Genomic DNA, 27,472 nt, shown 5'->3' with positions numbered 1-27,472 from the left:
CAGAATCGGAAAGGGGCGTGGCGAAAGATCTGGAGGCGGAGAAGGTGGGAGGTGGCAAGCCCGGCTCCTCGTTAGTATAGTGGTGAGTATCCCCGCCTGTCACGCGGGATTGCCTGTCATTGGGGGAGCGATAGCAAGCAAGAGAGTTAGATATCGAGAGTCATAGATAGATGGATGTATGGACGGCAAGGCAAGCATCTGATTGACAGTGGTCCGTGATCTGCTGTTATGCTACTATGCTACTGACCATTGGGGGAGCGATAGCAAGCAAGAGAGTTAGATATCGAGAGTCATAGATAGATAGATGGATAGATGGATGGACGGTAAGGCAAGCATCTGATTGACAGTGGTCCGTGATCTGCTGTTATGCTACTATGCTACTTACCTAACGTCCTTGTTGCTCCCGTCAACCTTACGTTTTCACCTCTGTGTGCTTCCTTTGTTGCAGCCTGCATCCAGATTTTGTTTTGTTTTGTGTTGTTTTGTTTTGTTTTGTTTTGTTTTGTTTTGTTTTGTTTTGTTTTGTTTTGTTTTGTTTTGTTTTGTTTTGTTTTGTTTTGTTTTGTTTTGTTTTGTTTTGTTTTGTTCCTTACGCCTGAGTGTAGGCACTGGGGAATGGGAGAGTCCTGGCACTGTGGCTTAGTTGGTCAAAGTGCCTGTCTCGTAAACAGGAAACCCTGGGTTCGACTCCTAGCAGTGCCTTGGTTTATGTTGGCCTAGGCAATGGAAAGGAAGTTTCTAAACGCTCAATACATTTTTCCAAGATGGCCGTCCGCAGCAAGCAGCTTAAGGTTACTGTAGCCGCAGTCTGGCAAGGTGACCGCCAGAAGTAGAAACAATAACAAGGGGCGGGGGGAAAAGTGGGCCGTCCCTGGGTGGATTCAAACCACCATCCTTTCGGTTAACAGCCGAACACGCTGACCGATTGCGCCACAGACACAGACGGAGGTGTTGTGCTTGCTGCAGTCGTGCAGTTCCTTCACAGTTGCCAGAAATCATTTCCAGCACACGATTTTCTTTGTCGTTGAATGCAACATACGTGACCATTGGGGGAGCGATAGCAAGCAAGAGAGTTAGATATTGAGAGTCATAGATTGATAGCTAGCTAAATAGCTAGATAGATAGCTAGATAGATAGATAGATAGATGGATGGATGGACGGCAAGGCAAGCATCTGATTGACTGTGGTCCATGATCTGCTGATATGCTACTATTCTACTGACCATTGGGGGAGCGATAGCAAGCAAGAGAGTTAGATATCGAGAGTCATAGATAGATAGATAGATAGATGGATGGATGGACGGCAAGGCAAGCATCTGATTGACAGTGGTCCGTGATCTGCTGTTATGCTACTATGCTACTGACCATTGGGGGAGCGATAGCAAGCAAGAGAGTTAGATATCGAGAGTCATAGATAGATAGATAGATAGATGGATGGATGGACGGCAAGGCAAGCATCTGATTGACAGTGGTCCGTGATCTGCTGTTATGCTACTATGCTACTGACCATTGGGGGAGCGATAGCAAGCAAGAGAGTTAGATATCGAGAGTCAAAGATAGATAGATAGATAGATGGATGGATGGACGGAAAGGCAAGCAATTGATTGACAGTGGTCCGTGATCTGCTGTTATGCTACTATGCTACTTACCTAACGTCCAATTCCCATTGCCGCCCCTGTACAGTCGCAACAGGGAGCTTGTTGCTCCCGTCAACCTTACGTTTTCACCTCTGTGTGCTTCCTTTGTTGCAGCCTGCATCCAGATTTTGTTTTGTTTTGTTTTGTTTTGTTTTGTTTTGTTTTGTTTTGTTTTGTTTTGTTTTGTTTTGTTTTGTTTTGTTTTGTTTTGTTTTGTTTTGTTTTGTTTTGTTTTGTTTCTTACGCCTGAGTGTAGGCACTGGGGAATGGGAGAGTCCTGGCACCGTGGCTTAGTTGGTCAAAGCGCCTGTCTCGTAAACAGGAAACGCTGGGTTCGACTCCTAGCAGTGCCTTGGTTTATGTTGGCCTAGGCAATGGAAAGGAAGTTTCTAAACGCTCAATACATTTTTCCAAGATGGCCGTCCGCAGCAAGCAGCTTAAGGTTACTGTAGCCGCAGTCTGGCAAGGTGACCGCCAGAAGTAGAAACAATAACAAGGGGCGGGGGGAAAAGTGGGCCGTCCCTGGGTGGATTCAAACCACCATCCTTTCGGTTAACAGCCGAACACGCTGACCGATTGCGCCACAGACACAGACGGAGGTGTTGTGCTTGCTGCAGTCGTGCAGTTCCTTCACAGTTGCCAGAAATCATTTCCAGCACACGATTTTCTTTGTCGTTGAATGCAACATACGTGACCATTGGGGGAGCGATAGCAAGCAAGAGAGTTAGATATTGAGAGTCATAGATTGATAGCTAGCTAAATAGCTAGATAGATAGATAGATAGATGGATGGATGGACGGCAAGGCAAGCATCTGATTGACTGTGGTCCATGATCTGCTGATATGCTACTATTCTACTGACCATTGGGGTAGCGATAGCAAGCAAGAGAGTTAGATATCAAGAGTCATAGATAGATAGATAGATAGATGGATGGATGGACGGCAAGGCAAGCATCTGATTGACAGTGGTCCGTGATCTGCTGTTATGCTACTATGCTACTGACCATTGGGGGAGCGATAGCAAGCAAGAGAGTTAGATATCGAGAGTCATAGATAGATAGATAGATAGATGGATGGATGGACGGCAAGGCAAGCATCTGATTGACAGTGGTCCATGATCTGCTGTTATGCTACTATGCTACTGACCATTGGGGGAGCGATAGCAAGCAAGAGAGTTAGATATCGAGAGTCATAGATAGATAGATAGATAGATGGATGGATGGACGGCAAGGCAAGCATCTGATTGACAGTGGTCCGTGATCTGCTGTTATGCTACTATGCTACTGACCATTGGGGGAGCGATAGCAAGCAAGAGAGTTAGATATCGAGAGTCAAAGATAGATAGATAGATAGATGGATGGATGGACGGAAAGGCAAGCATCTGATTGACAGTGGTCCGTGATCTGCTGTTATGCTACTATGCTACTTACCTAACGTCCAATTCCCATTGCCGCCCCTGTACAGTCGCAACAGGGAGCTTGTTGCTCCCGTCAACCTTACGTTTTCACCTCTGTGTGCTTCCTTTGTTGCAGCCTGCATCCAGATTTTGTTTTGTTTTGTTTTGTTTTGTTTTGTTTTGTTTTGTTTTGTTTTGTTTTGTTTTGTTTTGTTTTGTTTTGTTTTGTTTTGTTTTGTTTTGTTTTGTTTTGTTTTGTTTCTTACGCCTGAGTGTCGGCACTGGGGAATGGGAGAGTCCTGGCACTGTGGCTTAGTTGGTCAAAGCGCCTGTCTCGTAAACAGGAAACCCTGGGTTCGACTCCTAGCAGTGCCTTGGTTTATGTTGGCCTAGGCAATGGAAAGGAAGTTTCTAAACGCTCAATACATTTTTCCAAGATGGCCGTCCGCAGCAAGCAGCTTAAGGTTACTGTAGCCGCAGTCTGGCAAGGTGACCGCCAGAAGTAGAAACAATAACAAGGGGCGGGGGGAAAAGTGGGCCGTCCCTGGGTGTATTCAATCCACCATCCTTTCGGTTAACAGCCGAACACGCTGACCGATTGCGCCACAGACACAGACGGAGGTGTTGTGCTTGCTGCAGTCGTGCAGTTCCTTCACAGTTGCCAGAAATCATTTCCAGCACACGATTTTCTTTGTCGTTGAATGCAACATACGTGACCATTGGGGGAGCGATAGCAAGCAAGAGAGTTAGATATTGAGAGTCATAGATTGATAGCTAGCTAAATAGCTAGATAGATAGCTAGATAGATGGATGGATGGACGGCAAGGCAAGCATCTGATTGACTGTGGTCCATGATCTGCTGATATGCTACTATTCTACTGACCATTGGGGTAGCGATAGCAAGCAAGAGAGTTAGATATCAAGAGTCATAGATAGATAGATAGATAGATGGATGGATGGACGGCAAGGCAAGCATCTGATTGACAGTGGTCCGTGATCTGCTGTTATGCTACTATGCTACTGACCATTGGGGGAGCGATAGCAAGCAAGAGAGTTAGATATCGAGAGTCATAGATAGATAGATAGATAGATGGATGGATGGACGGCAAGGCAAGCATCTGATTGACAGTGGTCCGTGATCTGCTGTTATGCTACTATGCTACTTACCTAACGTCCAATTCCCATTGCCGCCCCTGGACAGTCGCAACAGGGAGCTTGTTGCTCCCGTCAACCTTACGTTTTCACCTCTGTGTGCTTCCTTTGTTGCAGCCTGCATCCAGATTTTGTTTTGTTTTGTTTTGTTTTGTTTTGTTTTGTTTTGTTTTGTTTTGTTTTGTTTTGTTTTGTTTTGTTTTGTTTTGTTTTGTTTTGTTTTGTTTTGTTTTGTTTCTTACGCCTGAGTGTAGGCACTGGGGAATGGGAGAGTCCTGGCACCGTGGCTTAGTTGGTCAAAGCGCCTGTCTCGTAAACAGGAAACCCTGGGTTCGACTCCTAGCAGTGCTTTGGTTTATGTTGGCCTAGGCAATGGAAAGGAAGTTTCTAAACGCTCAATACATTTTTCCAAGATGGCCGTCCGCAGCAAGCAGCTTAAGGTTACTGTAGCCGCAGTCTGGCAAGGTGACCGCCAGAAGTAGAAACAATAACAAGGGGCGGGGGGAAAAGTGGGCCATCCCTGGGTAGATTCAAACCACCATCCTTTCGGTTAACAGCCGAACACGCTGACCGATTGCACCACAGACACAGACGGAGGTGTTGTGCTTGCTGCAGTCGTGCAGTTCCTTCACAGTTGCCAGAAATCATTTCCAGCACACGATTTTCTTTGTCGTTGAATGCAACATACGTGACCATTGGGGGAGCGATAGCAAGCAAGAGAGTTAGATATTGAGAGTCATAGATTGATAGCTAGCTAAATAGCTAGATAGATAGATAGATGGATGGATGGACGGCAAGGCAAGCATCTGATTGACAGTGGTCCGTGATCTGCTGTTATGCTACTATGCTACTGACCATTGGGGGAGCGATAGCAAGCAAGAGAGTTAGATATCGAGAGTCATAGATAGATAGATAGATAGATGGATGGATGGACGGCAAGGCAAGCATCTGATTGACAGTGGTCCGTGATCTGCTGTTATGCTACTATGCTACTGACCATTGGGGGAGTGATAGCAAGCAAGAGAGTTAGATATCGAGAGTCAAAGATAGATAGATAGATAGATGGATGGATGGACGGAAAGGCAAGCATCTGATTGACAGTGGTCCGTGATCTGCTGTTATGCTACTATGCTACTTACCTAACGTCCAATTCCCATTGCCGCCCCTGGACAGTCGCAACAGGGAGCTTGTTGCTCCCATCAACCTTACGTTTTCACCTCTGTGTGCTTCCTTTGTTGCAGCCTGCATCCAGATTTTATTTTGTTTTGTTTTGTTTTGTTTTGTTTTGTTTTGTTTTGTTTTGTTTTGTTTTGTTTTGTTTTGTTTTGTTTTGTTTTGTTTTGTTTTGTTTTGTTTTGTTTTGTTGTTTTGTTTCTTACGCCTGAGTGTAGGCACTGGGGAATGGGAGAGTCCTGGCACCGTGGCTTAGTTGGTCAAAGCGCCTGTCTCGTAAACAGGAAACCCTGGGTTCGACTCCTAGCAGTGCCTTGGTTTATGTTGGCCTAGGCAATGGAAAGGAAGTTTCTAAACGCTCAATACATTTTTCCAAGATGGCCGTCCGCAGCAAGCAGCTTAAGGTTACTGTAGCCGCAGTCTGGCAAGGTGACCGCCAGAAGTAGAAACAATAACAAGGGGCGGGGCGAAAAGTGGGCCGTCCCTGGGTGGATTCAAACCACCATCCTTTCGGTTAACAGCCGAACACGCTGACCGATTGCGCAACAGACACAGACGGAGGTGTTGTGCTTGCTGCAGTCGTGCAGTTCCTTCACAGTTGCCAGAAATCATTTCCAGCACACGATTTTCTTTGTTGTTGAATGCAACATACGTGACCATTGGGGGAGCGATAGCAAGCAAGAGAGTTAGATATTGAGAGTCATAGATTGATAGCTAGCTAAATAGCTAGATAGATAGCTAGATAGATAGATAGATAGATGGATGGATGGACGGCAAGGCAAGCATCTGATTGACTGTGGTCCATGATCTGCTGATATGCTACTATTCTACTGACCATTGGGGTAGCGATAGCAAGCAAGAGAGTTAGATATCAAGAGTCATAGATAGATAGATAGATAGATGGATGGATGGACGGCAAGGCAAGCATCTGATTGACAGTGGTCCGTGATCTGCTGTTATGCTACTATGCTACTGACCATTGGTGGAGCGATAGCAAGCAAGAGAGTTAGATATCGAGAGTCATAGATAGATAGATAGATAGATGGATGGATGGACGGCAAGGCAAGCATCTGATTGACAGTGGTCCGTGATCTGCTGTTATGCTACTATGCTACTGACCATTGGGGGAGCGATAGCAAGCAAGAGAGTTAGATATCGAGAGTCATAGATAGATAGATAGATAGATGGATGGATGGACGGCAAGGCAAGCATCTGATTGACAGTGGTCCGTGATCTGCTGTTATGCTACTATGCTACTGACCATTGGGGGAGCGATAGCAAGCAAGAGAGTTAGATATCGAGAGTCAAAGATAGATAGATAGATAGATGGATGGATGGACGGAAAGGCAAGCATCTGATTGACAGTGGTCCGTGATCTGCTGTTATGCTACTATGCTACTTACCTAACGTCCAATTCCCATTGCCGCCCCTGGACAGTCGCAACAGGGAGCTTGTTGCTCCCGTCAACCTTACGTTTTCACCTCTGTGTGCTTCCTTTGTTGCAGCCTGCATCCAGATTTTGTTTTGTTTTGTTTTGTTTTGTTTTGTTTTGTTTTGTTTTGTTTTGTTTTGTTTTGTTTTGTTTTGTTTTGTTTTGTTTTGTTTTGTTTTGTTTTGTTTTGTTTTGTTTTGTTTTGTTTTGTTTTGTTTCTTATGCCTGAGTGTAGGCACTGGGGAATGGGAGAGTCCTGGTACCGTGGCTTAGTTGGTCAAAGCGCCTGTCTCGTAAACAGGAAACCCTGGGTTCGACTCCTAGCAGTGCCTTGGTTTATGTTGGCCTAGGCAATGGAAAGGAAGTTTCTAAACGCTCAATACATTTTTCCAAGATGGCCGTCCGCAGCAAGCAGCTTAAGGTTACTGTAGCCGCAGTCTGGCAAGGTGACCGCCAGAAGTAGAAACAATAACAAGGGGCGGGGCGAAAAGTGGGCCGTCCCTGGGTGGATTCAAACCACCATCCTTTCGGTTAACAGCCGAACACGCTGACCGATTGCGCAACAGACACAGACGGAGGTGTTGTGCTTGCTGCAGTCGTGCAGTTCCTTCACAGTTGCCAGAAATCATTTCCAGCACACGATTTTCTTTGTTGTTGAATGCAACATACGTGACCATTGGGGGAGCGATAGCAAGCAAGAGAGTTAGATATTGAGAGTCATAGATTGATAGCTAGCTAAATAGCTAGATAGATAGCTAGATAGATAGATAGATAGATGGATGGATGGACGGCAAGGCAAGCATCTGATTGACTGTGGTCCATGATCTGCTGATATGCTACTATTCTACTGACCATTGGGGTAGCGATAGCAAGCAAGAGAGTTAGATATCAAGAGTCATAGATAGATAGATAGATAGATGGATGGATGGACGGCAAGGCAAGCATCTGATTGACAGTGGTCCGTGATCTGCTGTTATGCTACTATGCTACTGACCATTGGTGGAGCGATAGCAAGCAAGAGAGTTAGATATCGAGAGTCATAGATAGATAGATAGATAGATGGATGGATGGACGGCAAGGCAAGCATCTGATTGACAGTGGTCCGTGATCTGCTGTTATGCTACTATGCTACTGACCATTGGGGGAGCGATAGCAAGCAAGAGAGTTAGATATCGAGAGTCATAGATAGATAGATAGATAGATGGATGGATGGACGGCAAGGCAAGCATCTGATTGACAGTGGTCCGTGATCTGCTGTTATGCTACTATGCTACTGACCATTGGGGGAGCGATAGCAAGCAAGAGAGTTAGATATCGAGAGTCAAAGATAGATAGATAGATAGATGGATGGATGGACGGAAAGGCAAGCATCTGATTGACAGTGGTCCGTGATCTGCTGTTATGCTACTATGCTACTTACCTAACGTCCAATTCCCATTGCCGCCCCTGGACAGTCGCAACAGGGAGCTTGTTGCTCCCGTCAACCTTACGTTTTCACCTCTGTGTGCTTCCTTTGTTGCAGCCTGCATCCAGATTTTGTTTTGTTTTGTTTTGTTTTGTTTTGTTTTGTTTTGTTTTGTTTTGTTTTGTTTTGTTTTGTTTTGTTTTGTTTTGTTTTGTTTTGTTTTGTTTTGTTTTGTTTTGTTTTGTTTTGTTTTGTTTTGTTTCTTATGCCTGAGTGTAGGCACTGGGGAATGGGAGAGTCCTGGTACCGTGGCTTAGTTGGTCAAAGCGCCTGTCTCGTAAACAGGAAACCCTGGGTTCGACTCCTAGCAGTGCCTTGGTTTATGTTGGCCTAGGCAATGGAAAGGAAGTTTCTAAACGCTCAATACATTTTTCCAAGATGGCCGTCCGCAGCAAGCAGCTTAAGGTTACTGTAGCCGCAGTCTGGCAAGGTGACCGCCAGAAGTAGAAACAATAACAAGGGGCGGGGGGAAAAGTGGGCCGTCCCTGGGTGGATTCAAACCACCATCCTTTCGGTTAACAGCCGAACACGCTGATCGATTGCGCCACAGACACAGACGGAGGTGTTGTGCTTGCTGCAGTCGTGCAGTTCCTTCACAGTTGCCAGAAATCATTTCCAGCACACGATTTTCTTTGTCGTTGAATGCAACATACGTGACCATTGGGGGAGCGATAGCAAGCAAGAGAGTTAGATATTGAGAGTCATAGATTGATAGCTAGCTAAATAGCTAGATAGATAGCTAGATAGATAGATAGATAGATGGATGGATGGACGGCAAGGCAAGCATCTGATTGACAGTGGTCCGTGATCTGCTGTTATGCTACTATGCTACTGACCATTGGGGGAGCGATAGCAAGCAAGAGAGTTAGATATCGAGAGTCATAGATAGATAGATAGATAGATAGATGGATGGATGGACGGCAAGGCAAGCATCTGATTGACTGTGGTCCATGATCTGCTGATATGCTACTATTCTACTGACCATTGGGGTAGCGATAGCAAGCAAGAGAGTTAGATATCAAGAGTCATAGATAGATAGATAGATAGATAGATAGATAGATAGATAGATGGATGGATGGACGGCAAGGCAAGCATCTGATTGACAGTGGTCCGTGATCTGCTGTTATGCTACTATGCTACTGACCATTGGGGGAGTGATAGCAAGCAAGAGAGTTAGATATCGAGAGTCAAAGATAGATAGATAGATAGATGGATGGATGGACGGAAAGGCAAGCATCTGATTGACAGTGGTCCGTGATCTGCTGTTATGCTACTATGCTACTTACCTAACGTCCAATTCCCATTGCCGCCCCTGGACAGTCGCAACAGGGAGCTTGTTGCTCCCATCAACCTTACGTTTTCACCTCTGTGTGCTTCCTTTGTTGCAGCCTGCATCCAGATTTTATTTTGTTTTGTTTTGTTTTGTTTTGTTTTGTTTTGTTTTGTTTTGTTTTGTTTTGTTTTGTTTTGTTTTGTTTTGTTTTGTTTTGTTTTGTTTTGTTGTTTTGTTTCTTACGCCTGAGTGTAGGCACTGGGGAATGGGAGAGTCCTGGCACCGTGGCTTAGTTGGTCAAAGCGCCTGTCTCGTAAACAGGAAACCCTGGGTTCGACTCCTAGCAGTGCCTTGGTTTATGTTGGCCTAGGCAATGGAAAGGAAGTTTCTAAACGCTCAATACATTTTTCCAAGATGGCCGTCCGCAGCAAGCAGCTTAAGTTTACTGTAGCCGCAGTCTGGCAAGGTGACCGCCAGAAGTAGAAACAATAACAAGGGGCGGGGCGAAAAGTGGGCCGTCCCTGGGTGGATTCAAACCACCATCCTTTCGGTTAACAGCCGAACACGCTGACCGATTGCGCAACAGACACAGACGGAGGTGTTGTGCTTGCTGCAGTCGTGCAGTTCCTTCACAGTTGCCAGAAATCATTTCCAGCACACGATTTTCTTTGTTGTTGAATGCAACATACGTGACCATTGGGGGAGCGATAGCAAGCAAGAGAGTTAGATATTGAGAGTCATAGATTGATAGCTAGCTAAATAGCTAGATAGATAGCTAGATAGATAGATAGATAGATGGATGGATGGACGGCAAGGCAAGCATCTGATTGACTGTGGTCCATGATCTGCTGATATGCTACTATTCTACTGACCATTGGGGTAGCGATAGCAAGCAAGAGAGTTAGATATCAAGAGTCATAGATAGATAGATAGATAGATGGATGGATGGACGGCAAGGCAAGCATCTGATTGACAGTGGTCCGTGATCTGCTGTTATGCTACTATGCTACTGACCATTGGTGGAGCGATAGCAAGCAAGAGAGTTAGATATCGAGAGTCATAGATAGATAGATAGATAGATGGATGGATGGACGGCAAGGCAAGCATCTGATTGACAGTGGTCCGTGATCTGCTGTTATGCTACTATGCTACTGACCATTGGGGGAGCGATAGCAAGCAAGAGAGTTAGATATCGAGAGTCATAGATAGATAGATAGATAGATGGATGGATGGACGGCAAGGCAAGCATCTGATTGACAGTGGTCCGTGATCTGCTGTTATGCTACTATGCTACTGACCATTGGGGGAGCGATAGCAAGCAAGAGAGTTAGATATCGAGAGTCAAAGATAGAAAGATAGATAGATGGATGGATGGACGGAAAGGCAAGCATCTGATTGACAGTGGTCCGTGATCTGCTGTTATGCTACTATGCTACTTACCTAACGTCCAATTCCCATTGCCGCCCCTGGACAGTCGCAACAGGGAGCTTGTTGCTCCCGTCAACCTTACGTTTTCACCTCTGTGTGCTTCCTTTGTTGCAGCCTGCATCCAGATTTTGTTTTGTTTTGTTTTGTTTTGTTTTGTTTTGTTTTGTTTTGTTTTGTTTTGTTTTGTTTTGTTTTGTTTTGTTTTGTTTTGTTTTGTTTTGTTTTGTTTTGTTTTGTTTTGTTTTGTTTTGTTTCTTATGCCTGAGTGTAGGCACTGGGGAATGGGAGAGTCCTGGTACCGTGGCTTAGTTGGTCAAAGCGCCTGTCTCGTAAACAGGAAACCCTGGGTTCGACTCCTAGCAGTGCCTTGGTTTATGTTGGCCTAGGCAATGGAAAGGAAGTTTCTAAACGCTCAATACATTTTTCCAAGATGGCCGTCCGCAGCAAGCAGCTTAAGGTTACTGTAGCCGCAGTCTGGCAAGGTGACCGCCAGAAGTAGAAACAATAACAAGGGGCGGGGGGAAAAGTGGGCCGTCCCTGGGTGGATTCAAACCACCATCCTTTCGGTTAACAGCCGAACACGCTGATCGATTGCGCCACAGACACAGACGGAGGTGTTGTGCTTGCTGCAGTCGTGCAGTTCCTTCACAGTTGCCAGAAATCATTTCCAGCACACGATTTTCTTTGTCGTTGAATGCAACATACGTGACCATTGGGGGAGCGATAGCAAGCAAGAGAGTTAGATATTGAGAGTCATAGATTGATAGCTAGCTAAATAGCTAGATAGATAGCTAGATAGATAGATAGATAGATGGATGGATGGACGGCAAGGCAAGCATCTGATTGACAGTGGTCCGTGATCTGCTGTTATGCTACTATGCTACTGACCATTGGGGGAGCGATAGCAAGCAAGAGAGTTAGATATCGAGAGTCATAGATAGATAGATAGATAGATAGATGGATGGATGGACGGCAAGGCAAGCATCTGATTGACTGTGGTCCATGATCTGCTGATATGCTACTATTCTACTGACCATTGGGGTAGCGATAGCAAGCAAGAGAGTTAGATATCAAGAGTCATAGATAGATAGATAGATAGATAGATAGATAGATAGATAGATAGATAGATAGATAGATAGATAGATGGATGGATGGACGGCAAGGCAAGCATCTGATTGACAGTGGTCCGTGATCTGCTGTTATGCTACTATGCTACTGACCATTGGGGGAGCGATAGCAAGCAAGAGAGTTAGATATCGAGAGTCATAGATAGATAGATAGATAGATGGATGGATGGACGGCAAGGCAAGCATCTGATTGACAGTGGTCCGTGATCTGCTGTTATGCTACTATGCTACTGACCATTGGGGGAGCTATAGCAAGCAAGAGAGTTAGATATCGAGAGTCATAGATAGATAGTTAGATAGATGGATGGATGGATGGACGGCAAGGCAAGCATCTGATTGACAGTGGTCCATGATCTGCTGTTATGCTACTATGCTACTGACCATTGGGGGAGCGATAGCAAGCAAGAGAGTTAGATTTCGAGAGTCATAGATAGATAGATAGATAGATGGATGGATGGATGGACGGCAAGGCAAGCATCTGATTGACAGTGGTCCGTGATCTGCTGTTATGCTACTATGCTACTGACCATTGGGGGAGCGATAGCAAGCAAGAGAGTTAGATATCGAGAGTCATAGATAGATAGATAGATAGATGGATGGATGGACGGCAAGGCAAGCATCTGATTGACAGTGGTCCGTGATCTGCTGTTATGCTACTATGCTACTGACCATTGGGGGAGCTATAGCAAGCAAGAGAGTTAGATATCGAGAGTCATAGATAGATAGTTAGATAGATGGATGGATGGATGGACGGCAAGGCAAGCATCTGATTGACAGTGGTCCATGATCTGCTGTTATGCTACTATGCTACTGACCATTGGGGGAGCGATAGCAAGCAAGAGAGTTAGATATCGAGAGTCATAGATAGGTAGATAGATAGATGGATGGATGGATGGACGGCAAGGCAAGCATCTGATTGACAGTGGTCCGTGATCTGCTGTTATGCTACTATGCTACTGACCATTGGGGGAGCGATAGCAAGCAAGAGAGTTAGATATCGAGAGTCATAGATAGATAGATAGATAGATGGATGGATGGACGGCAAGGCAAGCATCTGATTGACAGTGGTCCGTGATCTGCTGTTATGCTACTATGCTACTGACCATTGGGGGAGCGATAGCAAGCAAGAGAGTTAGATATCGAGAGTCATAGATAGATAGATAGATAGATGGATGGATGGACGGCAAGGCAAGCATCTGATTGACAGTGGTCCGTGATCTGCTGTTATGCTACTATGCTACTGACCATTGGGGGAGCGATAGCAAGCAAGAGAGTTAGATATCGAGAGTCATAGATAGATAGATAGATAGATGGATGGATGGACGGCAAGGCAAGCATCTGATTGACAGTGGTCCGTGATCTGCTGTTATGCTACTATGCTACTGACCATTGGGGGAGCGATAGCAAGCAAGAGAGTTAGATATCGAGAGTCATAGATAGATAGATAGATAGATGGATGGATGGATGGACGGCAAGGCAAGCATCTGATTGACAGTGGTCCGTGATCTGCTGTTATGCTACTATGCTACTGACCATTGGGGGAGCGATAGCAAGCAAGAGAGTTAGATATCGAGAGTCATAGATAGATAGTTAGATAGATGGATGGATGGATGGACGGCAAGGCAAGCATCTGATTGACAGTGGTCCATGATCTGCTGTTATGCTACTATGCTACTGACCATTGGGGGAGCGATAGCAAGCAAGAGAGTTAGATTTCGAGAGTCATAGATAGATAGATAGATAGATGGATGGATGGATGGACGGCAAGGCAAGCATCTGATTGACAGTGGTCCGTGATCTGCTGTTATGCTACTATGCTACTGACCATTGGGGGAGCGATAGCAAGCAAGAGAGTTAGATATCGAGAGTCATAGATAGATAGATAGATAGATGGATGGATGGACGGCAAGGCAAGCATCTGATTGACAGTGGTCCGTGATCTGCTGTTATGCTACTATGCTACTGACCATTGGGGGAGCTATAGCAAGCAAGAGAGTTAGATATCGAGAGTCATAGATAGATAGTTAGATAGATGGATGGATGGATGGACGGCAAGGCAAGCATCTGATTGACAGTGGTCCATGATCTGCTGTTATGCTACTATGCTACTGACCATTGGGGGAGCGATAGCAAGCAAGAGAGTTAGATATCGAGAGTCATAGATAGGTAGATAGATAGATGGATGGATGGATGGACGGCAAGGCAAGCATCTGATTGACAGTGGTCCGTGATCTGCTGTTATGCTACTATGCTACTGACCATTGGGGGAGCGATAGCAAGCAAGAGAGTTAGATATCGAGAGTCATAGATAGATAGATAGATAGATGGATGGATGGACGGCAAGGCAAGCATCTGATTGACAGTGGTCCGTGATCTGCTGTTATGCTACTATGCTACTGACCATTGGGGGAGCGATAGCAAGCAAGAGAGTTAGATATCGAGAGTCATAGATAGATAGATAGATAGATGGATGGATGGACGGCAAGGCAAGCATCTGATTGACAGTGGTCCGTGATCTGCTGTTATGCTACTATGCTACTGACCATTGGGGGAGCGATAGCAAGCAAGAGAGTTAGATTTCGAGAGTCATAGATACATAGATAGATGGATGAATGGATGGATGGACGGCAAGGCAAGCATCTGATTGACAGTGGTCCGTGATCTGCTGTTATGCTACTATGCTACTGACCATTGGGGGAGCTATAGCAAGCAAGAGAGTTAGATATCGAGAGTCATAGATAGATAGTTAGATAGATGGATGGATGGATGGACGGCAAGGCAAGCATCTGATTGACAGTGGTCCATGATCTGCTGTTATGCTACTATGCTACTGACCATTGGGGGAGCGATAGCAAGCAAGAGAGTTAGATTTCGAGAGTCATAGATAGATAGATAGATAGATGGATGGATGGATGGACGGCAAGGCAAGCATCTGATTGACAGTGGTCCGTGATCTGCTGTTATGCTACTATGCTACTGACCATTGGGGGAGCGATAGCAAGCAAGAGAGTTAGATATCGAGAGTCATAGATAGATAGATAGATAGATGGATGGATGGACGGCAAGGCAAGCATCTGATTGACAGTGGTCCGTGATCTGCTGTTATGCTACTATGCTACTGACCATTGGGGGAGCTATAGCAAGCAAGAGAGTTAGATATCGAGAGTCATAGATAGATAGTTAGATAGATGGATGGATGGATGGACGGCAAGGCAAGCATCTGATTGACAGTGGTCCATGATCTGCTGTTATGCTACTATGCTACTGACCATTGGGGGAGCGATAGCAAGCAAGAGAGTTAGATATCGAGAGTCATAGATAGGTAGATAGATAGATGGATGGATGGATGGACGGCAAGGCAAGCATCTGATTGACAGTGGTCCGTGATCTGCTGTTATGCTACTATGCTACTGACCATTGGGGGAGCGATAGCAAGCAAGAGAGTTAGATATCGAGAGTCATAGATAGATAGATAGATAGATGGATGGATGGACGGCAAGGCAAGCATCTGATTGACAGTGGTCCGTGATCTGCTGTTATGCTACTATGCTACTGACCATTGGGGGAGCGATAGCAAGCAAGAGAGTTAGATATCGAGAGTCATAGATAGATAGATAGATAGATGGATGGATGGACGGCAAGGCAAGCATCTGATTGACAGTGGTCCGTGATCTGCTGTTATGCTACTATGCTACTGACCATTGGGGGAGCGATAGCAAGCAAGAGAGTTAGATATCGAGAGTCATAGATAGATAGATAGATAGATGGATGGATGGACGGCAAGGCAAGCATCTGATTGACAGTGGTCCGTGATCTGCTGTTATGCTACTATGCTACTGACCATTGGGGGAGCGATAGCAAGCAAGAGAGTTAGATATCGAGAGTCATAGATAGATAGATAGATAGATGGATGGATGGATGGACGGCAAGGCAAGCATCTGATTGACAGTGGTCCGTGATCTGCTGTTATGCTACTATGCTACTGACCATTGGGGGAGCGATAGCAAGCAAGAGAGTTAGATATCGAGAGTCATAGATAGATAGTTAGATAGATGGATGGATGGATGGACGGCAAGGCAAGCATCTGATTGACAGTGGTCCATGATCTGCTGTTATGCTACTATGCTACTGACCATTGGGGGAGCGATAGCAAGCAAGAGAGTTAGATTTCGAGAGTCATAGATAGATAGATAGATAGATGGATGGATGGATGGACGGCAAGGCAAGCATCTGATTGACAGTGGTCCGTGATCTGCTGTTATGCTACTATGCTACTGACCATTGGGGGAGCGATAGCAAGCAAGAGAGTTAGATATCGAGAGTCATAGATAGATAGATAGATAGATGGATGGATGGACGGCAAGGCAAGCATCTGATTGACAGTGGTCCGTGATCTGCTGTTATGCTACTATGCTACTGACCATTGGGGGAGCTATAGCAAGCAAGAGAGTTAGATATCGAGAGTCATAGATAGATAGTTAGATAGATGGATGGATGGATGGACGGCAAGGCAAGCATCTGATTGACAGTGGTCCATGATCTGCTGTTATGCTACTATGCTACTGACCATTGGGGGAGCGATAGCAAGCAAGAGAGTTAGATATCGAGAGTCATAGATAGGTAGATAGATAGATGGATGGATGGATGGACGGCAAGGCAAGCATCTGATTGACAGTGGTCCGTGATCTGCTGTTATGCTACTATGCTACTGACCATTGGGGGAGCGATAGCAAGCAAGAGAGTTAGATATCGAGAGTCATAGATAGATAGATAGATAGATGGATGGATGGACGGCAAGGCAAGCATCTGATTGACAGTGGTCCGTGATCTGCTGTTATGCTACTATGCTACTGACCATTGGGGGAGCGATAGCAAGCAAGAGAGTTAGATATCGAGAGTCATAGATAGATAGATAGATAGATGGATGGATGGACGGCAAGGCAAGCATCTGATTGACAGTGGTCCGTGATCTGCTGTTATGCTACTATGCTACTGACCATTGGGGGAGCGATAGCAAGCAAGAGAGTTAGATATCGAGAGTCATAGATAGATAGATAGATAGATGGATGGATGGACGGCAAGGCAAGCATCTGATTGACAGTGGTCCGTGATCTGCTGTTATGCTACTATGCTACTGACCATTGGGGGAGCGATAGCAAGCAAGAGAGTTAGATATCGAGAGTCATAGATAGATAGATAGATAGATGGATGGATGGATGGACGGCAAGGCAAGCATCTGATTGACAGTGGTCCGTGATCTGCTGTTATGCTACTATGCTACTGACCATTGGGGGAGCGATAGCAAGCAAGAGAGTTAGATATCGAGAGTCATAGATAGATAGATAGATAGATGGATGGATGGATGGACGGCAAGGCAAGCATCTGATTGACAGTGGTCCGTGATCTGCTGTTATGCTACTATGCTACTGACCATTGGGGGAGCGATAGCAAGCAAGAGAGTTAGATATCGAGAGTCATAGATAGATAGATAGATAGATGGATGGATGGACGGCAAGGCAAGCATCTGATTGACAGTGGTCCGTGATCTGCTGTTATGCTACTATGCTACTGACCATTGGGGGAGCGATAGCAAGCAAGAGAGTTAGATATCGAGAGTCATAGATAGATAGATAGATAGATGGATGGATGGACGGCAAGGCAAGCATCTGATTGACAGTGGTCCGTGATCTGCTGTTATGCTACTATGCTACTGACCATTGGGGGAGCGATGGCAAGCAAGAGAGTTAGATATCGAGAGTCATAGATAGATAGATAGATAGATGGATGGATGGATGGACGGCAAGGCAAGCATCTGATTGACAGTGGTCCGTGATCTGCTGTTATGCTACTATGCTACTGACCATTGGGGGAGCGATAGCAAGCAAGAGAGTTAGATATCGAGAGTCATAGATAGATAGATAGATAGATGGATGGATGGACGGCAAGGCAAGCATCTGATTGACAGTGGTCCGTGATCTGCTGTTATGCTACTATGCTACTGACCATTGGGGGAGCGATAGCAAGCAAGAGAGTTAGATATCGAGAGTCATAGATAGATAGATAGATAGATGGATGGATGGACAGAAAGGCAAGCATCTGATTGACAGTGGTCCGTGATCTGCTGTTATGCTACTATGCTACTTACCTAACGTCCAATTCCCATTGCCGCCCCTGGACATTCGCAACAGGGAGCTTGTTGCTCCCGTCAACCTTACGTTTTCACCTCTGTGTGCTTCCTTTGTTGCAGCCTGCATCCAGATTTTGTTTTGTTTTGTTTTGTTTTGTTTTGTTTGGTTTTGTTTTGTTTCTTACGCCTGAGTGTAGGCACTGGGGAATGGGAGAGTCCTGGCACCGTGGCTTAGTTGGTCAAAGCGCCTGTCTCGTAAACAGGAAACCCTGGGTTCGACTCCTAGCAGTGCCTTGGTTTATGTTGGCCTAGGCAATGGAAAGGAAGTTTCTAAACGCTCAATACATTTTTCCAAGATGGCCGTCCGCAGCAAGCAGCTTAAGGTTACTGTAGCCGCAGTCTGGCAAGGTGACCGCCAGAAGTAGAAACAATAACAAGGGGCGGGGGGAAAAGTGGGCCGTCCCTGGGTGGATTCAAACCACCATCCTTTCGGTTAACAGCCGAACACGCTGACCGATTGCGCAACAGACACAGACGGAGGTGTTGTGCTTGCTGCAGTCGTGCAGTTCCTTCACAGTTGCCAGAAATCATTTCCAGCACACGATTTTCTTTGTTGTTGAATGCAACATACGTGACCATTGGGGGAGCGATAGCAAGCAAGAGAGTTAGATATTGAGAGTCATAGATTGATAGCTAGCTAAATAGCTAGATAGATAGCTAGATAGATAGATAGATAGATGGATGGATGGACGGCAAGGCAAGCATCTGATTGACTGTGGTCCATGATCTGCTGATATGCTACTATTCTACTGACCATTGGGGTAGCGATAGCAAGCAAGAGAGTTAGATATCGAGAGTCATAGATAGATAGATAGATAGATAGATGGATGGATGGACGGCAAGGCAAGCATCTGATTGACTGTGGTCCATGATCTGCTGATATGCTACTATTCTACTGACCATTGGGGTAGCGATAGCAAGCAAGAGAGTTAGATATCAAGAGTCATAGATAGATAGATAGATAGATAGATAGAATGATAGATAGATAGATAGATAGATAGATAGATAGATAGATAGATGGATGGATGGACGGCAAGGCAAGCATCTGATTGACAGTGGTCCGTGATCTGCTGTTATGCTACTATGCTACTGACCATTGGGGGAGCGATAGCAAGCAAGAGAGTTAGATATCGAGAGTCATAGATAGATAGATAGATAGATGGATGGATGGACGGCAAGGCAAGCATCTGATTGACAGTGGTCCGTGATCTGCTGTTATGCTACTATGCTACTGACCATTGGGGGAGCTATAGCAAGCAAGAGAGTTAGATATCGAGAGTCATAGATAGATAGTTAGATAGATGGATGGATGGATGGACGGCAAGGCAAGCATCTGATTGACAGTGGTCCATGATCTGCTGTTATGCTACTATGCTACTGACCATTGGGGGAGCGATAGCAAGCAAGAGAGTTAGATATCGAGAGTCATAGATAGGTAGATAGATAGATGGATGGATGGATGGACGGCAAGGCAAGCATCTGATTGACAGTGGTCCGTGATCTGCTGTTATGCTACTATGCTACTGACCATTGGGGGAGCGATAGCAAGCAAGAGAGTTAGATATCGAGAGTCATAGATAGATAGATAGATAGATGGATGGATGGACGGCAAGGCAAGCATCTGATTGACAGTGGTCCGTGATCTGCTGTTATGCTACTATGCTACTGACCATTGGGGGAGCGATAGCAAGCAAGAGAGTTAGATATCGAGAGTCATAGATAGATAGATAGATAGATGGATGGATGGATGGACGGCAAGGCAAGCATCTGATTGACAGTGGTCCGTGATCTGCTGTTATGCTACTATGCTACTGACCATTGGGGGAGCGATAGCAAGCAAGAGAGTTAGATATCGAGAGTCATAGATAGATAGATAGATAGATGGATGGATGGATGGACGGCAAGGCAAGCATCTGATTGACAGTGGTCCGTGATCTGCTGTTATGCTACTATGCTACTGACCATTGGGGGAGCGATAGCAAGCAAGAGAGTTAGATATCGAGAGTCATAGATAGATAGATAGATAGATGGATGGATGGACGGCAAGGCAAGCATCTGATTGACAGTGGTCCGTGATCTGCTGTTATGCTACTATGCTACTGACCATTGGGGGAGCGATAGCAAGCAAGAGAGTTAGATATCGAGAGTCATAGATAGATAGATAGATAGATGGATGGATGGACGGCAAGGCAAGCATCTGATTGACAGTGGTCCGTGATCTGCTGTTATGCTACTATGCTACTGACCATTGGGGGAGCGATAGCAAGCAAGAGAGTTAGATATCGAGAGTCATAGATAGATAGATAGATAGATGGATGGATGGATGGACGGCAAGGCAAGCATCTGATTGACAGTGGTCCGTGATCTGCTGTTATGCTACTATGCTACTGACCATTGGGGGAGCGATAGCAAGCAAGAGAGTTAGATATCGAGAGTCATAGATAGATAGATAGATAGATGGATGGATGGACGGCAAGGCAAGCATCTGATTGACAGTGGTCCGTGATCTGCTGTTATGCTACTATGCTACTGACCATTGGGGGAGCGATAGCAAGCAAGAGAGTTAGATATCGAGAGACATAGATAGATAGATAGATAGATGGATGGATGGACAGAAAGGCAAGCATCTGATTGACAGTGTTCCGTGATCTGCTGTTATGCTACTATGCTACTTACCTAACGTCCAATTCCCATTGCCGCCCCTGGACATTCGCAACAGGGAGCTTGTTGCTCCCGTCAACCTTACGTTTTCACCTCTGTGTGCTTCCTTTGTTGCAGCCTGCATCCAGATTTTGTTTTGTTTTGTTTTGTTTTGTTTTGTTTGGTTTTGTTTTGTTTCTTACGCCTGAGTGTAGGCACTGGGGAATGGGAGTGTCCTGGCACCGTGGCTTAGTTGGTCAAAGCGCCTGTCTCGTAAACAGGAAACCCTGGGTTCGACTCCTAGCAGTGCCTTGGTTTATGTTGGCCTAGGCAATGGAAAGGAAGTTTCTAAACGCTCAATACATTTTTCCAAGATGGCCGTCCGCAGCAAGCAGCTTAAGGTTACTGTAGCCGCAGTCTGGCAAGGTGACCGCCAGAAGTAGAAACAATAACAAGGGGCGGGGGGAAAAGTGGGCCGTCCCTGGGTGGATTCAAACCACCATCCTTTCGGTTAACAGCCGAACACGCTGACCGATTGCGCAACAGACACAGACGGAGGTGTTGTGCTTGCTGCAGTCGTGCAGTTCCTTCACAGTTGCCAGAAATCATTTCCAGCACACGATTTTCTTTGTTGTTGAATGCAACATACGTGACCATTGGGGGAGCGATAGCAAGCAAGAGAGTTAGATATTGAGAGTCATAGATTGATAGCTAGCTAAATAGCTAGATAGATAGCTAGATAGATAGATAGATAGATGGATGGATGGACGGCAAGGCAAGCATCTGATTGACTGTGGTCCATGATCTGCTGATATGCTACTATTCTACTGACCATTGGGGTAGCGATAGCAAGCAAGAGAGTTAGATATCAAGAGTCATAGATAGATAGATAGATAGATGGATGGATGGACGGCAAGGCAAGCATCTGATTGACAGTGGTCCGTGATCTGCTGTTATGCTACTATGCTACTGACCATTGGGGGAGCGATAGCAAGCAAGAGAGTTAGATATCGAGAGTCATAGATAGATAGATAGATAGATGGATGGATGGACGGCAAGGCAAGCATCTGATTGACAGTGGTCCGTGATCTGCTGTTATGCTACTATGCTACTGACCATTGGGGGAGCGATAGCAAGCAAGAGAGTTAGATATCGAGAGTCATAGATAGATAGATAGATAGATGGATGGATGGACGGCAAGGCAAGCATCTGATTGACAGTGGTCCGTGATCTGCTGTTATGCTACTATGCTACTGACCATTGGGGGAGCGATAGCAAGCAAGAGAGTTAGATATCGAGAGTCAAAGATAGATAGATAGATAGATGGATGGATGGACGGAAAGGCAAGCATCTGATTGACAGTGGTCCGTGATCTGCTGTTATGCTACTATGCTACTTACCTAACGTCCAATTCCCATTGCCGCCCCTGGACAGTCGCAACAGGGAGCTTGTTGCTCCCGTCAACCTTACGTTTTCACCTCTGTGTGCTTCCTTTGTTGCAGCCTGCATCCAGATTTTGTTTTGTTTTGTTTTGTTTTGTTTTGTTTTGTTTTGTTTTGTTTTGTTTTGTTTTGTTTTGTTTTGTTTTGTTTTGTTTTGTTTTGTTTTGTTTTGTTTTGTTTTGTTTTGTTTCTTATGCCTGAGTGTAGGCACTGGGGAATGGGAGAGTCCTGGTACCGTGGCTTAGTTGGTCAAAGCGCCTGTCTCGTAAACAGGAAACCCTGGGTTCGACTCCTAGCAGTGCCTTGGTTTATGTTGGCCTAGGCAATGGAAAGGAAGTTTCTAAACGCTCAATACATTTTTCCAAGATGGCCGTCCGCAGCAAGCAGCTTAAGGTTACTGTAGCCGCAGTCTGGCAAGGTGACCGCCAGAAGTAGAAACAATAACAAGGGGCGGGGGGAAAAGTGGGCCGTCCCTGGGTGGATTCAAACCACCATCCTTTCGGTTAACAGCCGAACACGCTGATCGATTGCGCCACAGACACAGACGGAGGTGTTGTGCTTGCTGCAGTCGTGCAGTTCCTTCACAGTTGCCAGAAATCATTTCCAGCACACGATTTTCTTTGTCGTTGAATGCAACATACGTGACCATTGGGGGAGCGATAGCAAGCAAGAGAGTTAGATATTGAGAGTCATAGATTGATAGCTAGCTAAATAGCTAGATAGATAGCTAGATAGATAGATAGATAGATGGATGGATGGACGGCAAGGCAAGCATCTGATTGACAGTGGTCCGTGATCTGCTGTTATGCTACTATGCTACTGACCATTGGGGGAGCGATAGCAAGCAAGAGAGTTAGATATCGAGAGTCATAGATAGATAGATAGATAGATGGATGGATGGACGGCAAGGCAAGCATCTGATTGACAGTGGTCCGTGATCTGCTGTTATGCTACTATGCTACTGACCATTGGGGGAGCGATAGCAAGCAAGAGAGTTAGATATCGAGAGTCATAGATAGATAGATAGATAGATGGATGGATGGATGGACGGCAAGGCAAGCATCTGATTGACAGTGGTCCGTGATCTGCTGTTATGCTACTATGCTACTGACCATTGGGGGAGCGATAGCAAGCAAGAGAGTTAGATATCGAGAGTCATAGATAGATAGATAGATAGATGGATGGATGGATGGACGGCAAGGCAAGCATCTGATTGACAGTGGTCCGTGATCTGCTGTTATGCTACTATGCTACTGACCATTGGGGGAGCGATAGCAAGCAAGAGAGTTAGATATCGAGAGTCATAGATAGGTAGATAGATAGATGGATGGATGGATGGACGGCAAGGCAAGCATCTGATTGACAGTGGTCCGTGATCTGCTGTTATGCTACTATGCTACTGACCATTGGGGGAGCGATAGCAAGCAAGAGAGTTAGATATCGAGAGTCATAGATAGATAGATAGATAGATGGATGGATGGACGGCAAGGCAAGCATCTGATTGACAGTGGTCCGTGATCTGCTGTTATGCTACTATGCTACTGACCATTGGGGGAGCGATAGCAAGCAAGAGAGTTAGATATCGAGAGTCATAGATAGATAGATAGATAGATGGATGGATGGACGGCAAGGCAAGCATCTGATTGACAGTGGTCCGTGATCTGCTGTTATGCTACTATGCTACTGACCATTGGGGGAGCGATAGCAAGCAAGAGAGTTAGATATCGAGAGTCATAGATAGATAGATAGATAGATGGATGGATGGATGGACGGCAAGGCAAGCATCTGATTGACAGTGGTCCGTGATCTGCTGTTATGCTACTATGCTACTGACCATTGGGGGAGCGATAGCAAGCAAGAGAGTTAGATATCGAGAGTCATAGATAGATAGATAGATAGATGGATGGATGGACGGCAAGGCAAGCATCTGATTGACAGTGGTCCGTGATCTGCTGTTATGCTACTATGCTACTGACCATTGGGGGAGCGATAGCAAGCAAGAGAGTTAGATATCGAGAGACATAGATAGATAGATAGATAGATGGATGGATGGACAGAAAGGCAAGCATCTGATTGACAGTGTTCCGTGATCTGCTGTTATGCTACTATGCTACTTACCTAACGTCCAATTCCCATTGCCGCCCCTGGACATTCGCAACAGGGAGCTTGTTGCTCCCGTCAACCTTACGTTTTCACCTCTGTGTGCTTCCTTTGTTGCAGCCTGCATCCAGATTTTGTTTTGTTTTGTTTTGTTTTGTTTTGTTTGGTTTTGTTTTGTTTCTTACGCCTGAGTGTAGGCACTGGGGAATGGGAGTGTCCTGGCACCGTGGCTTAGTTGGTCAAAGCGCCTGTCTCGTAAACAGGAAACCCTGGGTTCGACTCCTAGCAGTGCCTTGGTTTATGTTGGCCTAGGCAATGGAAAGGAAGTTTCTAAACGCTCAATACATTTTTCCAAGATGGCCGTCCGCAGCAAGCAGCTTAAGGTTACTGTAGCCGCAGTCTGGCAAGGTGACCGCCAGAAGTAGAAACAATAACAAGGGGCGGGGGGAAAAGTGGGCCGTCCCTGGGTGGATTCAAACCACCATCCTTTCGGTTAACAGCCGAACACGCTGACCGATTGCGCAACAGACACAGACGGAGGTGTTGTGCTTGCTGCAGTCGTGCAGTTCCTTCACAGTTGCCAGAAATCATTTCCAGCACACGATTTTCTTTGTTGTTGAATGCAACATACGTGACCATTGGGGGAGCGATAGCAAGCAAGAGAGTTAGATATTGAGAGTCATAGATTGATAGCTAGCTAAATAGCTAGATAGATAGCTAGATAGATAGATAGATAGATGGATGGATGGACGGCAAGGCAAGCATCTGATTGACTGTGGTCCATGATCTGCTGATATGCTACTATTCTACTGACCATTGGGGTAGCGATAGCAAGCAAGAGAGTTAGATATCAAGAGTCATAGATAGATAGATAGATAGATGGATGGATGGACGGCAAGGCAAGCATCTGATTGACAGTGGTCCGTGATCTGCTGTTATGCTACTATGCTACTGACCATTGGGGGAGCGATAGCAAGCAAGAGAGTTAGATATCGAGAGTCATAGATAGATAGATAGATAGATGGATGGATGGACGGCAAGGCAAGCATCTGATTGACAGTGGTCCGTGATCTGCTGTTATGCTACTATGCTACTGACCATTGGGGGAGCGATAGCAAGCAAGAGAGTTAGATATCGAGAGTCATAGATAGATAGATAGATAGATGGATGGATGGACGGCAAGGCAAGCATCTGATTGACAGTGGTCCGTGATCTGCTGTTATGCTACTATGCTACTGACCATTGGGGGAGCGATAGCAAGCAAGAGAGTTAGATATCGAGAGTCAAAGATAGATAGATAGATAGATGGATGGATGGACGGAAAGGCAAGCATCTGATTGACAGTGGTCCGTGATCTGCTGTTATGCTACTATGCTACTTACCTAACGTCCAATTCCCATTGCCGCCCCTGGACAGTCGCAACAGGGAGCTTGTTGCTCCCGTCAACCTTACGTTTTCACCTCTGTGTGCTTCCTTTGTTGCAGCCTGCATCCAGATTTTGTTTTGTTTTGTTTTGTTTTGTTTTGTTTTGTTTTGTTTTGTTTTGTTTTGTTTTGTTTTGTTTTGTTTTGTTTTGTTTTGTTTTGTTTTGTTTTGTTTTGTTTTGTTTCTTATGCCTGAGTGTAGGCACTGGGGAATGGGAGAGTCCTGGTACCGTGGCTTAGTTGGTCAAAGCGCCTGTCTCGTAAACAGGAAACCCTGGGTTCGACTCCTAGCAGTGCCTTGGTTTATGTTGGCCTAGGCAATGGAAAGGAAGTTTCTAAACGCTCAATACATTTTTCCAAGATGGCCGTCCGCAGCAAGCAGCTTAAGGTTACTGTAGCCGCAGTCTGGCAAGGTGACCGCCAGAAGTAGAAACAATAACAAGGGGCGGGGGGAAAAGTGGGCCGTCCCTGGGTGGATTCAAACCACCATCCTTTCGGTTAACAGCCGAACACGCTGATCGATTGCGCCACAGACACAGACGGAGGTGTTGTGCTTGCTGCAGTCGTGCAGTTCCTTCACAGTTGCCAGAAATCATTTCCAGCACACGATTTTCTTTGTCGTTGAATGCAACATACGTGACCATTGGGGGAGCGATAGCAAGCAAGAGAGTTAGATATTGAGAGTCATAGATTGATAGCTAGCTAAATAGCTAGATAGATAGCTAGATAGATAGATAGATAGATGGATGGATGGACGGCAAGGCAAGCATCTGATTGACAGTGGTCCGTGATCTGCTGTTATGCTACTATGCTACTGACCATTGGGGGAGCGATAGCAAGCAAGAGAGTTAGATATCGAGAGTCATAGATAGATAGATAGATAGATGGATGGATGGACGGCAAGGCAAGCATCTGATTGACAGTGGTCCGTGATCTGCTGTTATGCTACTATGCTACTGACCATTGGGGGAGCGATAGCAAGCAAGAGAGTTAGATATCGAGAGTCATAGATAGATAGATAGATAGATGGATGGATGGATGGACGGCAAGGCAAGCATCTGATTGACAGTGGTCCGTGATCTGCTGTTATGCTACTATGCTACTGACCATTGGGGGAGCGATAGCAAGCAAGAGAGTTAGATATCGAGAGTCATAGATAGATAGATAGATAGATGGATGGATGGATGGACGGCAAGGCAAGCATCTGATTGACAGTGGTCCGTGATCTGCTGTTATGCTACTATGCTACTGACCATTGGGGGAGCGATAGCAAGCAAGAGAGTTAGATATCGAGAGTCATAGATAGGTAGATAGATAGATGGATGGATGGATGGACGGCAAGGCAAGCATCTGATTGACAGTGGTCCGTGATCTGCTGTTATGCTACTATGCTACTGACCATTGGGGGAGCGATAGCAAGCAAGAGAGTTAGATATCGAGAGTCATAGATAGATAGATAGATAGATGGATGGATGGACGGCAAGGCAAGCATCTGATTGACAGTGGTCCGTGATCTGCTGTTATGCTACTATGCTACTGACCATTGGGGGAGCGATAGCAAGCAAGAGAGTTAGATATCGAGAGTCATAGATAGATAG

At 45.6% G+C, this 27,472-nt stretch overlaps 14 non-coding genes across 14 annotated transcripts; all 14 read left to right on the top strand.

Annotated features, from left to right (window-relative positions):
- The first annotated feature begins 628 nt into the window (after positions 1-628).
- On the top strand, positions 629-702 carry trnat-cgu (transfer RNA threonine (anticodon CGU)). The gene has a single exon. It is a non-coding gene; the product is annotated as a tRNA-Thr (tRNA).
- Positions 703-1,915: 1,213 nt separating this feature from the next.
- trnat-cgu (transfer RNA threonine (anticodon CGU)) lies at positions 1,916-1,989 on the top strand. The gene has a single exon. It is a non-coding gene; the product is annotated as a tRNA-Thr (tRNA).
- Positions 1,990-3,332: 1,343 nt separating this feature from the next.
- trnat-cgu (transfer RNA threonine (anticodon CGU)) lies at positions 3,333-3,406 on the top strand. Its single transcript has one exon. It is a non-coding gene; the product is annotated as a tRNA-Thr (tRNA).
- A 1,054-nt stretch (positions 3,407-4,460) lies between these two features.
- trnat-cgu (transfer RNA threonine (anticodon CGU)) lies at positions 4,461-4,534 on the top strand. Its single transcript has one exon. It is a non-coding gene; the product is annotated as a tRNA-Thr (tRNA).
- A 1,063-nt stretch (positions 4,535-5,597) lies between these two features.
- On the top strand, positions 5,598-5,671 carry trnat-cgu (transfer RNA threonine (anticodon CGU)). Its single transcript has one exon. It is a non-coding gene; the product is annotated as a tRNA-Thr (tRNA).
- Positions 5,672-7,046: 1,375 nt separating this feature from the next.
- Positions 7,047-7,120, top strand: trnat-cgu (transfer RNA threonine (anticodon CGU)). Its single transcript has one exon. It is a non-coding gene; the product is annotated as a tRNA-Thr (tRNA).
- Positions 7,121-8,495: 1,375 nt separating this feature from the next.
- Positions 8,496-8,569, top strand: trnat-cgu (transfer RNA threonine (anticodon CGU)). The gene has a single exon. It is a non-coding gene; the product is annotated as a tRNA-Thr (tRNA).
- A 1,235-nt stretch (positions 8,570-9,804) lies between these two features.
- Positions 9,805-9,878, top strand: trnat-cgu (transfer RNA threonine (anticodon CGU)). The gene has a single exon. It is a non-coding gene; the product is annotated as a tRNA-Thr (tRNA).
- Positions 9,879-11,248: 1,370 nt separating this feature from the next.
- On the top strand, positions 11,249-11,322 carry trnat-cgu (transfer RNA threonine (anticodon CGU)). The gene has a single exon. It is a non-coding gene; the product is annotated as a tRNA-Thr (tRNA).
- A 7,106-nt stretch (positions 11,323-18,428) lies between these two features.
- Positions 18,429-18,502, top strand: trnat-cgu (transfer RNA threonine (anticodon CGU)). The gene has a single exon. It is a non-coding gene; the product is annotated as a tRNA-Thr (tRNA).
- A 2,644-nt stretch (positions 18,503-21,146) lies between these two features.
- trnat-cgu (transfer RNA threonine (anticodon CGU)) lies at positions 21,147-21,220 on the top strand. The gene has a single exon. It is a non-coding gene; the product is annotated as a tRNA-Thr (tRNA).
- Positions 21,221-22,580: 1,360 nt separating this feature from the next.
- trnat-cgu (transfer RNA threonine (anticodon CGU)) lies at positions 22,581-22,654 on the top strand. Its single transcript has one exon. It is a non-coding gene; the product is annotated as a tRNA-Thr (tRNA).
- A 2,016-nt stretch (positions 22,655-24,670) lies between these two features.
- trnat-cgu (transfer RNA threonine (anticodon CGU)) lies at positions 24,671-24,744 on the top strand. The gene has a single exon. It is a non-coding gene; the product is annotated as a tRNA-Thr (tRNA).
- Positions 24,745-26,099: 1,355 nt separating this feature from the next.
- Positions 26,100-26,173, top strand: trnat-cgu (transfer RNA threonine (anticodon CGU)). Its single transcript has one exon. It is a non-coding gene; the product is annotated as a tRNA-Thr (tRNA).
- The last annotated feature ends 1,299 nt before the right edge of the window (positions 26,174-27,472 follow it).

This window comes from Amia ocellicauda, chromosome 2 (assembly GCF_036373705.1).
Source record: "Amia ocellicauda isolate fAmiCal2 chromosome 2, fAmiCal2.hap1, whole genome shotgun sequence".
NCBI lineage: Eukaryota > Metazoa > Chordata > Actinopteri > Amiiformes > Amiidae > Amia > Amia ocellicauda.
The sequence above is the reverse complement of the archived record's forward strand: the minus strand, read 5'-3'. Positions and strand labels throughout refer to the sequence as shown.